Below are 12557 nucleotides of genomic sequence, written 5' to 3'. Positions count from 1 at the left end.
AGAGGGAAATGCAAAGAGAAAAGGACAAATGGCCTGTCATCTCACTAAGCCTTCCTCCCTCCCCAAACTCCTCTCCCTTCTCAAGCAGTGATGGGGGAGCGGGGAGAAGAGAAGAAACGGCCACTTAAGAGAGCCCCTAGACCCTGCAATGAGGACGCATAAGCATCTCGGGCCCCACGAGAGGGGCACGCGGGCCGCCCGGGCCCAGGGACCACCTCGCGGAGCGCCCAGCCCTCCGAGTGACCCGAGGCTGCCTCTCCTCCGGGCCGGGCTGTTGGTCCTGCACAAACAAAACCTGGTCAGAGAGAGGGACGCGAGCCAGCATCCTGTGCAAACCCCACGCCTGCCACTCGGCCCCGCCCAGACAAGCCCCGCCCCAATCCCAGCACCCACCCTATCAGGTCCCTCTGTGTAAGCCACGCCCCGGGCTCCACCCGGCTCCACTCACACGCAAGCTCCAGCCCCGCCCGCCCCAAGCCCCTCCCAGCCCCACCCCCAGTCCCCCCTTTGCCAAGTGGCTCCCTGAGCAAAGTCCCAAGTACACCACACCCACGCTCCTGCTGTGCCTGGTCCCCACCCTCCGCCTCCTAAAAAGGATTCCCCAGCAGGGCTGGAGAGTCCTGTCGGGGTAGAGACGCAGGGCTTGAAGCTGCCTCCTGCTAGAGCCCCCTTCGTGCCAACTGCCTCCAGTCACATCCCCACCCAGGATCCCCTGGCCTCTGGGCCTTGGATCCTAGGGGCGCCTGAGACCAGCCTCCCCCTTCCCCGCCTGGTCGGGGTGGGGGGGGGGGTGCTGAGTAAGGCCCCAAAGCATGACGACTACAGCACTCCCCTCCCTCCCCTATCCCCAGCTGCGACACTGACCCAAGACTTCCCATTCCAGGGAATTTCTCCCAGGGAAAGATTCCACTACATCAACCCTATGGGGCCACAGGGAAAAGGACATGAGAGAAAGCAGGTGAAGGACTGTGTAATGCCAGGCACGTGAGACACACTCGCCACGTGGTTGTTAAGCAGCAGTCAGGAGCCTTCACTGGGGGCCAGGGACGGTTCTAGGCACCGCCCGGTACCCAACAGCACCGGCAGGTGTTATGAGCACCCTCCTCATAGGGCTGAGGCAGCTGGGGCAGGGAGGGGGGGGGGAGGGTTGAGTGGCCTGTCACCAAACCAGGGGGCAGCAGAAGTGGACTCAGAAGCCAGGAATTGGGCTCCAGAATCCATGAACTTGGCCCACGGGCTCTTCAGCCCCCAGAGGGTGGGCACCCAGGTGGGAAGGTTTCCCACTCTTCCGCAAACTCAGAGCCCAGCACAAATTCGCACTGGTCAACAAATGCTTAGTATTCTCCATCGTAAAACCAACCAACCTCAGGTCTGTATCCAGCGACAAGGCCAAGAACAGGAATGAGGGGCCATTCTGAAAACTGGAGAAAAAGCAGAAGCACCCGCTGGTCAGAGCAGAGAGACGCCCCCCTAGCTCGCCGGGCGGAAGGTTGGAGCGTTCTCTACCGCGTGTGTTAGATTCCCGGGGCTGCCGTGATTGACCACAAATTTAGTGGCTTCAAACAACACAAATGCATTGTCGTGCAGTTTGGGAGGTCTGAAATCTGAAATGGATGGGCAGGGCCGACTTCTTTCTGGGAGCTGTAGAGGAGAATCTGTGTCCTTGTCTCTTCCAGGTTCTAGTGGCCCATCTGCATTCTCTGGCTGTGGCCGCTGCTCCACCTTCAAAGCCGGCAGGCTAACACCTTCAGATCACTCTCTCTGCTCACCTTTTCTGTCTCTCGCATGCCTGCCTCCCTCTTTAAGGACTTAATTAGGCCCACATGGACAATTCAGAATAATCTATGTCAAGTTCCTTAAATTAATTACATCTGCAAAGTAGCTTCTGCCATTAAGGTCACATACACACAGGCGTTGGAGATGAGGACACAAATATCTTTGGGGGGCCATTAGTCTGTCTACCATACTGTGGGAAGTGGCCTGCCCAAGAGATAGGACCTACAGACAGTGTGTAAGGTTTTCCCAAAGAAACCAATGAGCCCTTCCCTATAAACTGATAGTGAAACCAGTAATCATAGGTGCCCCACCCAACAGAGTTTGCCATCAGCTCTTAGTACTGCACTCTTCAATAAAATAAAAATAGAGTCCATGATCTCCAGGGAATGTTTAAACATGAAAGACGAGGTGCCAAAACAAAATGGAGAAAGGAACTCAGAGGAAACAGATCATGCAGGGTGTTGAGGGAAGAAGCAAAACAGCAGAAGATAATCCCTTCTGATGCCAGGGTAAAAACGATCTTCAACCTAGAATCCACACTGTCAATTCAAGCCTGAGACTAGATAAAGAAAAGTCCTCAAAAACAAAACAAAACCAAAAACCAACTACCTCCCGTTCACTCTTTCTCAGGAAAGTCACTAATACCAAAAACCAAGAAAGAGGGGTTTTTAGTTTTGTGAGAATGTCTGAGGATGAATTTGTGAAAAGTACATAGAAAATTAAGCAAATGAGAAAAACAAGGCAATGAATAACTAGTAAAAACAAAGAGCTGTCCAAGAAGGAAACGTAGTCAGAGTTTACCATATTTCTTTCTTCTACCCTGATTTGTCCTCCTGCATGAGCCCATCCCATCCCATGCCTTAAATGCATTGTGGAGTCAGTGACTCCCCCTCCCCTATTGCATCCCATCACCCACCTCCCTACTGAGCTTCAAACTCTGCTGTCGACCTGACTTCTTAAAAAATCTCTCCTTGGGTGTCTAATAGGCTCCACAGACCTAGCATACCGTCAGCAGAGTCCCTGCAGTCCTGCAGATCCTGGCTCCAAAACTTCATTCCTCTCCCAATCTGCTCTGTCTCAGGAATTATGACCCCATCCACCCAGCTGCCCAAGCCAAAACCCGAGGAGGTGTCTTAACCCCTCTCTTCAACCCCTCATCTCCCACATCCTTTCAGCAATCCTGTAAGTTCCAACCTCTAAAATATCCTCCACCCACCCAATTCTCTCCATCAACCCTGCACTCTCTCTAACCCTGCAACCTGTTTTCTATAAGCCCCGGGGGTCTGCTAAGGACCCTCACACAGGGTGACTCTAAGTAAAATCCAAGCTCCCTTCCATGGCCTCTGAGGTCCGGCCCCACCTGGACCATCCAATCGCTCTCTGTCCCACTCACACTCACCTCCTACTGGCTCAACAGTGTCCACCTTGTTCCTGTTTCAGAGTATTTCCTCTTACTCTTTTTTTTTTGCCCCAGTTTGAGAAACAATTGACAAACATCACTCTATAAGCTTAAGGCATACAGTGCAATGATTTGATTTACATATGCTGCAAAATGGTTACCCCAATTGGTTCAGCTAATATTGCCTTCACTATTCTCTTGACCCAGAATGTCCTTCTCCATGGTCTGTGCATGGCTGCTCCTTCCTAACATTCAGATCTCAGTTCTAACAACACCTCCTGGGTGTCACCTCCTTGGAGAGGACTTCCCAGACCCCATGAGCTTCCCCTGGCCACTCTCTGAGACAATCTTATTTCACTGTCCCTCTCCTCACCCCACCCAACATCACTTCCAGAACATTCCAGCCCTGAGGGCTCAAGAACCCTGCATGCTCTGTTCACTCTATGTCCCACTGTACCCCAAAGCTTAGATAGCACCTAAAAAAGTACAGAACCAAGGGGCGCCTGGGTAGCTCAGTCGGTTAAGCATCCGACTTCGGCTCAGGTCATGATCTCGCGGTCCATGAGTTTGAGCCCCATGTTGGGCTCTGTGCTGGCAGCTCAGAGCCTGGAGCCTGCTTCGGATTCGGTGCCGCCCTCTCTCTCTGCACCTCCCCTGCTCGCATTCTGTCTCTGTCTCTCTCTTTTAAAAAAATAAAATAAACATTTAAAAAAAATTTTTTTTAAAGTGCAGAACCAAAAAAAAAAAAAACCTGTAAATAATCTTAATCAGGAGTGAGCAAACATTTTCCTGTCAAGGACTGATAGGAAACATTTTAGTCTTTGAGGATGACACGGTCCCCACACAGCTACTGGATTCTGCCATTTCAGTCAAAAGCAACTATAGACAACAGTAAACACATAGGCGTGGCTGTGTTCCAATAAAACTTTACTAACAGACACTAAAATGTGCATTTTATACCATTATCATAGATCTTCTTTTGAATTTAAAAAAAAATGTTTAGGTTTTATTTTATATTTGAGAGAGAGAGAGAGTGTGCGCAGGGGAGGGGCAGAGAGAGAGGGAGACACGGAATCCGAAGCAGGCTCCAGGCTCCCATCTGTCGGCACAGAGCCCGACGTGGGGCTAGAACCCACGAACCGTGAGATCATGACCTGAGCCAAAGTCAGACGCTTAACTGACTGAGCCACCCAGGTGCCCCTGGATTTTTTTTTTTTTTCTTCAACCATTAAAAATGGAAAACCTGGGGCACCTGGGTGGCTCAGTCAGTTAAGCGTCTGACTCTTGATTTTGGCTCAGGTCATGATCTCATGGGTCTTGAGTTCAAGCCCTGCGTCAGGCTCTGCACTGGCAGTGTGGAGCCTGCTTAGGGATTCTCTCTGCCCCTCCCCTACTCACATGCTCTCTCTGGCGCTCTCCCTCCCTCTCTCTCTCTCTCAAAAATAAACGTAAAACATAAAATAAAATGAAAATGGAAAACCCCTTCTTAGCTTGTGGGCCAGGTGCTGGGCCAGAGTGGGCCTGCGGGCTATACTTGCCAATTCCTGATCTGAAGAACAAACATTAGGGGGATGGTTTACTAAATTATGGACAGCCCCATGATGCGAGACTGTGAGACTCTTTAAAATGACAGTTGGGACAAAGGCAAAAAACACGGGAAATGTTTGTGACTCGTTCGGTGAAAAATAGCACGACACACAAGGGGATGACCAGCTTGATGGCGACTATGCAAAATTATGCAAAAGCCTGTGGAGGGTGGTCTGCACATTGAAACAGCCGGGCTGAGTCAGCAAATCATGAGGGGCGCAGGGGTGCTCATCATTATTTCTACACGTTTTTCTTCAAGAACCAATACAACAATTCTTGGCTCCTGGCATAAAACGAAACTTCGGAGGCCGGGGGACGCGGCACGGCCAGCGACTAAAGTAACTTTTGGGGGCATCAGTCGGTTAAGCGTCCAACTTCGGCTCAGGTTACGATCTCACGGTTCATCAGTTTGAGCCCCGCGTCCGGCTCTGTGCCCACAGCTGAGCCAGCAAGTGTCCCGCGGGCGCCCCTTGGCCTGCCCGCAGGCCCGGCCCGGTCCACACAGGCTCGAGACGAGCTCCTCTGTCCGAGGGACATGGCCTCGGAGCCACAGGGCAGAGGCACGGAGGCCAGACCCGTCTTCTCACTGCCCTGTGCCTCCGTGTCCTCGCCGGAAAAATGCAGCTGGCCAGCACGCCTCCGTCACAGAGGACAGTCAGGGCCAAAGGACCGGAGAGTTCTAAAGAACCCGGCTGAGAGGGCAGGCAGGAAGTTCCATGTGCGTTTCAAGAAGTCTGGGGGACACGGAGTGACCCCATGAGTCAGCACTTACGCTCCCAGGCACATGCCCAAGCCGCGAAAATACGTTCATGTCAAATCTCGTCCCGCGGCGCCTGGCTGGCTCTGTCGGCGGAGCACGCGGCTCTTGGTCTCGGGGCTACGAGTTGGAGCCCCACGTTGGGTGTGGAGCTCACTTAGAAAAATTAAACAAAATCTTTTTTAAAAAATACAAAATAAATAAAACCTGTGCACAAATGCTCACAGCCGCACGATTCACGACAGCCAAAAAGTGGAAAAAATCCAAATGTCTACCAACTGGATGGATAATTAATCACGAATGGATAAATACGGTGTCATCTATCCATACAAAATAGTATTCAGCCCCCAAAAGGGATGAAATCCTGACGCGTGGAGGAAGCTCGAAAACATTCTGCTCAGCGAAGGAAGCCAGGCACAAAAGGCCACACGCTGGGTGATTCCATTTATACGAAATGTCCAGAATAGGGAAGCCATAGAGACAAAGGGGTCTGTAGGGACTGGGGGGCGGGGCGGGGGGCCGCTAACGGATGCGTACAGGGCGGAGGGAGGGAGAAATGGGGGAGGGTGTCAGCGTCTCACGGGGACACAGTTTCCATCCGTGACAGCCACACAACAGTGCGCGTGCAGTAAATGCCACCGAGCTGTCCCTTTTAAAAGGATTCAAATGGCAAACTGTATTGTCGTTTATCTCACCACCAAAAAAAGAAGGAGCGGCAATCAGGTCCTCCGACCGCTGTGCCCCTCAGTGAAGGCTCCGAGCCAGTCTGGGCGAGGACTAAACACAGGTCTTGTCTGCACAGCAGTTAAAACAGGTGACTGACGCTCCTCGGGGCCCGGGGCGCAGTGGGGCGGGGGCTCCCACACAAAGAGAAGGACATCCAAGGGTGCCTGGGAGGCTCAGTCCATTAAGCATCCAACTCTTAACATCAGCTCAGGTCACGATCTCTCGGCTCGTGGGTTCAAGCCCCGCATCGGGCTCTGAGCTGACAGTGTGGGGCCTGCTTGGGATCCTCTCTCTCTCTCCCTCTCCCCCACTCGCACGTATGCTTTCTCTCAAAATAAATAAAATAACCTTTAAAATGAAGGCGGGGCGGGTGCCCAGGTGGCTCAGTCACTTATGCGTCCAACTTCAGCTCAGGTCATGATCTCACCATTTGTGGGTTCGAGCCCTGCGTCGGGCTCTTTGCCGACAGCTCAGAGCCCGCTTCAGATTGTCTCCCTCTGCCCCTCCCCTGCTTGCACGCACGCTCTCTCCCAAAATAAATAAATAAGCTTTAGAAAAAAATATTTCAGGGGTGCCTGGGTGGCTCAGTCGGTTAAGCGTCCGACTTCAGCTCAGGTCACGATATCGCGGTTTGTGGGTTCGAGCCCCGCGTCGGGCTCTGTGCTGACTGCTCAGAGCCCGGAGCCTGTTTCCGATTCTGTGTCTCCCTCTCTCTCTGACCCTCCCCCGTTCATGCTCTGTCTCTCTCTGTCTCAAAAATAAATAAACGCTAAAAAAAAAAAAAATTTTTTTTAAATAAAGAAAAAAATATTTCATGCAAAAGACCAAGAGATAGAAACGGAAGAGGACACAAGAACTAGAAACTGGGCCCAGACCTGCCACACGCTTGGGAGGTGTTCCGGGAAGGGGACAGAGAGAAACCACACAGAGGAGAGCAACCAGGAAAACAGTTTCGGAAAACTCCCCTGGGCGGAAGCAGGGAAAGGCACTGCGCTAACCACAGAGGGAAGGACCTGAGTCACCGTCCCAGGGACCACCGTCAGCCCTGGCAGGACAAAAGGGACACAGAGGGTGTCCAGAACGCGGCAGCTCACGGGGCAGGCCCCACAGAACAGGGGGCGCCGTGTGGCCTCTGAGATCAGGCAAGAGGCTGGTTTTGGAAGGACCAGAAGAAGTCTGGGCAGGAGACAGCTGCCACCGCTGGGGGGGGCGGGGAACACCCGGAGGGCCAGGGAAGAACAGGACCCCAGTCCCTCGTCCCAACTCCATGGGAACAGCCAGCGGCCCCCGGGTGAAGACAGGGGAACAAGGAGGGGGCAGCGCCGGGACCCGGGGGGCAGGTAAGCACCTGCTGAAGGCCTAGCAAAGAGGAGCTGCTGGCAGACGGGTGTGCAGTGTGGGAGAAAGAGGGGGGACAGGATGACTGCAAGAATTTGGGGGATCTGGAGGATGAGGTTCCAGATCTGGAGGCCGTGTGAGTGTCCTGGGGCAGCCGTACCGGGAGGCTGAAAACAACAGTAATTCCTTTGTTCCTGGCTTCCGCAATCCAAAGGTGTGGGCACGCCCCCTCCAAAGGCTCTGCAGGGGGCTGGGGGGGGGTGTCCTTACTGCCTTTTCCAGCTTCTGGGGACCCTGCCTTCAACTTCACACGGTCATCCCCTCCTCTCGTGTGTCTGTCCTCTGTGCATCTCTTACAAGGACACCTGTCGCTGGGTCGAGGGCCCACCGGCCTCCAGGATGATCTCTCGAGATCCTTCGTTACCCCTGCAGACCCTTTCTCCAGGTAAGATCACATCCCCAGGTTCTGGGTATTAGGACGTGGACGTATCTTTCAGGGGTCACCATTCAGCCCACCACCGAGGGGCTGACAGATGAGGCCGCACGGATTCGGACACGCTGGGTTCGAGATGCGTCTTGAATATCCAAGGGGAGATGTGAGTAGTTCATCGCTCGGCGTTGGGGGCAGACAGCAAAGCCGATCGTCAGCGGGGAGCCCCGAGGCTGGGCGCACAGCGGCTCAGGCCCAGTTTGCGGGACACGAACCTGAGACGGAACTCCAAGGCATGGGGTTTATTGGGAGAGGCCACTGGGGAGAAGACGGAGGGGAAGCAGGGTGGGCTCAGGGGGAGCTGGCTGGAGACCAGGGCCGTCAGCCTGACTCCGCGGCAGCTCTGGGGGACAGAAGGGCTAGTCAATCTGCCCGCGCCCAGAACCCACGAGCGTGGTAACTGGTCGTTTCATACGACAGTTTCGGGTCAATTTATTACGCGGCTGTAGTAAGGGGAACAGCCTTTCTTCCTGTGATGAATCGGGGAGTCCCGTCCCGGCTGCCAGGTTCAGTGTGAACCTGGCTCCGATCCCGGCTCAGAATCGGCCCTTTTGCGGTCCCTGTCACCCACGGCAAAGCGCCTCCTGCTTCTCGCCACACCAGGTACCTCGCGGGCCCACAGCGTCCACGCCGCTGACCGCCCTGCTCGGTGCCTGGAAAAAACACGGATGTTTATCTTCTTTCGGGTGTGGCTCTGTGTTTTTAAAACTTTCTCCACCGGCTCAGAGACGGGGGTGGGGGGCGGTGCCTCTCGGCATAAACCGGCCATGTCACCTCGGCCTCCTGCAACGCGGGCCGCCCTCCGTTACGGGGCTGGGGGCGCCCCCGGCGAGGCCTGAGAGCCCCGCTGCCCCACCGATAGAGTCCTTGGCGGAGGCCTCGCCCGGAGCACAGCTGAGCGGCCGCACGGCGGGAGCGAGGGGCAGGACCACTGCGGCTCCCGGGACCCTGCCCCACGACGCGCTGGCCGCCTGCATCAAGGCGTTTTCCCGAACATTTAGAGAGCGAGCTAGCACTCTGGATGGGGTCTGCCGGGGCCTAAGGGCAGGGAGCGGGGGAGGAAGGCGGGAAGGAGGAAGCCACAGGCTCTGTCCTCTCCACACGAGGAAAGAGTGTGAAAGACACGAGGACAGACCAGAAATTCCCTGTGCAGGGTCGGCGGTGTGATCCCAGCCCGGCACCCGCACCCCTGCCCAGAGCCAGGGCCGCCAGCAGCCTCCACGGCAGCGCTGTGCAAACCGGGAGCTGGCACCCCTTCCTCCGAGTGGCGACAGCCCGTGTAGGTGACTTGACCAGCAGGCTCGAGAGCTGCAGCCCCCAACTCGCCCCTCAAGCCCACCCTGCACGGCCTTACGTGGGGGCCCGCTGCCGTCTACCCCAAGAGGTGACAGGCCAGCCGGGCCGGGACCACCCTGCCTGCTGATGCCGCGCTCCGGGTGAGGGCTAACGTGAGGGGCGTCACAACGGAGGACGGTCTGGGCGCTGCGTTCCATGGGGGGACCCTTGGGCGCGTCTGTGCCTCCAGGTCCCGACTTCTCTGTCTCGTTTCGCGAAAAGAACCCAACCGTGGCTGCCCCATAGAAGGAGAGTCACTTGTGATCTGGAGCAGGTCCCAAAACGGTAGCTTCCAAATATTCCTTGGTCACCTACCCCTCTCGACAACATAGACATAAACTAAACACCGTGGCCAGGCGGGATTCATCCAGGAGTTCAAGGCTGATCTGACACGCAAAAATCAACTAATGCCACAGGCCATATTCATACAACCGAGGACAGACCCCATCTCAACAGGCACAGAAAAAGCATACGATGAAGTCCCAAGTCTATTCATGATTTAAAAAACAAAAAAATGTATAAACGTGGGGCGCCTGGGTGGCTTGGTCGGTTGAGCGTCCGACTTCGGCTCGGGTCACGATCTCACGGTCTGTGAGTTCGAGCCCCGCGTCGGGCTCTGTGCTGATGGCTCGGAGCCCGGAGCCTGCTTCCGATTCTGTGTCCCCCCTCTCTCTCTGCCCCTCCCCTGCTGGCACTCTCCCAAAAATAAAACATTTTTTTTACAATTTCATAAACAAGTAAATAAACAAAAACTCTCAGCAAACTAAGGCCGGAGGGGAACTTCCGGGCCTGATAACTACAAACGGGTACGAGGGAGTTGGGTGGGGTGACGGCTGGCAGAGTTCACGTTCACGGCGTGACCATCACACCTTCAATAAAGCCGCACACCAGGACAGCTCGCTGGCCGCCGAGGGCAGGGCCGGGCGGCCGGGCGGCCACCGACAGAAGGATCCTCGGACCGGACGCCCCATCGCCAACACAATTAAAAATCTGCCCGCCGGGATGAGAAGCCTGCTTACTTAGTCCGCTTTTTGTCCAAGCAAAGAAGTTTCCAGACCAAATAAGGCTGCAGCTTTTGCAGTGCTCCTGGCACAGAACACAGTTCCTTTTAAGTGCCAGGTTATAACTTGGGCCTAAGAGGTCCCAAAGCAGCGCGGTGCCCGTCAGCCCACTGGTCCCTCCGGGTAACGCTCCAAACAACCCGGGTAAACACAGAGTGGGCAGCCTGGGCCGCCAGCAGGGGGCGAGGCTGAGCCCTGCTGTTCCGAAGGAAGCTCGGCGTGCCCGCGCGGAGGGCCAGGGCTCGCTGCACCCACACCTTCTGCCGGCAGCTGACCAGTGCCTGGGGCCCTGGGCGCCCTCGCCTCGGCCCTGAGCGGAGGGCCGTGGGTTTCACCTCACCTTTGCCGCAGCTCTGCGAGACGACAAGGACAGCGGGCGCCCCCTGAGCACTGAAGCACCAGGCACCGTTCTGGGGGCCTGGTGACCTTCAAGCAACTAACTCATCTTTGCAGCAACCCTGGGAGACGAGTCCTGTCATTTGCCCACTTCACAGATGAGGAAACAGAGGCATGAGCCACACATGGGGTGAATCTAGAATGAACCACCCCCCCGCCCCGGGACTGACACACTCCGAGCAGGGGCTCCATTTCATGCCACGGTGCCCCCTCCCCCCAAAAGAAAAGGCAGGGCTCCCGGCTCGGTGCCTCAGAGGAGAGGAAGCACGCCCACCCGGAAGGGACCCCTCCGCTCCAGGCTGCTCCCCCAGGAAGGGCTGCAGCCTGCGGGTTACCGGCAGACCACACTCACTGGCTAAGATGTCAGGCTTGGCACGTTGTTTCCTTTCTGGGGGGCTACCCTGTCCAGGCGAAATGTAGGACATTGTCCCAACAAGGTCTCTCTGGGGCGACAAACAGCAGCTTTACGCGTTGCAATGGTCAACTCTGATATTTCAACGATGCGTCGAGACCAGCTTAAATGGAGGTCGGCGGTGGAGGGTGAAGGCTCGGGGGGGGTGGGGCATGGGGGCCACAGTGAACCCCGTGCCGGGCCACCGCCACGGAGCCTGCTAACCCACACCCAGGTCTTGCAACACGTGACGCTGCCCGTCGATCATCCTGTGGGCCTGTCGGCACGGCTGGCAAGGTGAAGACGGTCTCAACCCCGTGAGCTCATCGCCGAGGAGCGGACGGGCTCAGGGAGGCAGGGACTCGCGGAGGCCTCCCACGACCCCAGCCCAAGCCCCGCGGCCTTTCTCTGAGCTCTTCCTGGTAGGATGGCTCACGGGAAGACCACGTGGGTGAAGGCACAAGACTCGCTCCCTCTCTAAGGAGCAGAGGAGTCCTGATTCGGTACCGCCTCCCTGCTGGGGCCGGGTGCACCCAATGGGATACACAAAGGCACGACGGGACCGGCAAAGGTCATCCTAGCAGCAAGTGACAGAACCTCAAGACAGAATGTTTTCAGCTGAGAAAGGAGACTAGTTCAGGACACCGGGAAGAATGGGGTGGGGGTCAGGTGCGGCTGGATCCAGGCGCTCAAAGAGTGTGATCGTGTTCCTTCCCTCCCCCAGTTTTTGGCTGTTTCCGTGTCGGCCTCCTCCTCTCCTGCAGACACGCTTCCTGCAGGTGGAAGGTTGGCTACCAGCCACACCCTCAGGAAGAACGACCAACATCTCTCTCAGCATCTGTGTGCGGAGCGCAGGCTAGAACCCTGATGCTCCCTGGCCGGACTCCGGCCCGTCCCTGTACCTGGCCTCGCCGTGGCCATGGCCACAAAGACAGGAAGAAAGAGCGAGCGTCCTCAGCAGCCAGGAGAGCGCCTCTGTGCCCGTCAACAACGGTGAAGCAGCGGGTCGTGTGCACGGAACTCCCCACCTTGTGGTCATCTCCTTGCCTGCCGCCAGCCACTGGGGGCGGTGAGGACTGCACCCGACTGTCCTGCGTGTGGGAACGGGCTGTCCCCACGAGACGGTGGCCCACGTACGCGGGCCTGGCGCCGGAGACACAGGCAATAAACGTGCTGAGTAAACGGCGCTGGGGGGACAGCGGCACGGGGATAAGGCCCAGGAGGCCCCTGAGGACGACGCAGACATCTCGAACGCCCGGTCAGGGAGGCCGAGACGCGAACGGCACGCAGGGCCAGAGAAC

This window comes from Prionailurus bengalensis, chromosome D1, assembly GCF_016509475.1.
Source record: "Prionailurus bengalensis isolate Pbe53 chromosome D1, Fcat_Pben_1.1_paternal_pri, whole genome shotgun sequence".
In the NCBI taxonomy this organism is placed as follows: Eukaryota; Metazoa; Chordata; class Mammalia; order Carnivora; family Felidae; genus Prionailurus; species Prionailurus bengalensis.
This window is presented reverse-complemented; position numbering follows the sequence as displayed.